The sequence below is a fragment of the Phodopus roborovskii genome, unplaced genomic scaffold, assembly GCF_943737965.1.
Source record: "Phodopus roborovskii unplaced genomic scaffold, PHOROB, whole genome shotgun sequence".
NCBI classification, from domain to species: domain Eukaryota; kingdom Metazoa; phylum Chordata; class Mammalia; order Rodentia; family Cricetidae; genus Phodopus; species Phodopus roborovskii.
In genome coordinates, this window is record NW_026125281.1 from 24,525,001 (window position 1) to 24,525,902 (window position 902).

Genomic DNA, 902 nt, shown 5'->3' on the forward strand with positions numbered 1-902 from the left:
AGAAAGAGGACAGGAAGGGTCCAGGACAAGATTAGTCTTCTACAATGCCTACTTTATTCAATGAGGTTCCACTTCTAACAGGCTGTACAGTGTGATGTTTACAAAGAATCAATCCACCAACAGCCTGAGTGCTCTAACGATGCAGTTATCTCTTGATGATTGACTCCACCAACTATGTACCACATTTTCACCTTTGGGGGACTAGTTCATTCACAGACCATAGCTTTTACCCACTGCCCAAGGCCAATGGGTACCTGTTTGTATTTACATATGGAGGACTATCCATTTGCCTCTTCCCTGGAAAGATATAGTCCTCAGAGACAGACTGCAGATGCAAAAAGAAAGCTCTCTTGGTCAATAAAACACAGTTGTCATGAAACTTGAAATTTCTTCTTACCCTACTACGTAAAAACAAACCACAGGGCTTGGAGAGTTGGCTCAGTGTTTAAGAGCTCTTGTTGTTCTTGGAAAGAACAGGTTTGATTCCCAGCATCCACATGGAGGCTTCCCACCTCCTCCACAGACACAAGGCATGCATGAGGTACACAGACATATATGTAGGCAAAACATACATGCAAAATAATAAAATAAAAACAAGCCCATGTATATATGTACTTCCCCATCAAGCCTTGGCTTTACTCTTCATTCTTCCTGTAGGATCAACCGAAACCCACATGAGGTCTTTGGAGGAGAATGCTTAACAAATAATTGTTTGGTTCAAATACAGTTGTTAGCATGGGATATAGTTTGTGTGTGTTCAATATTTAATAGTTTGGAAATCTTTTGATTTTCTCCCCTTCATCTTAACCTCGAGTGGTACCACTAAAGTTTTGTTGGCTCCATGTTGCTTATTCCCTCTGCTGATAAAACTCTCTCTCTCCCTCCCTCCCTCTCCCCCCCCC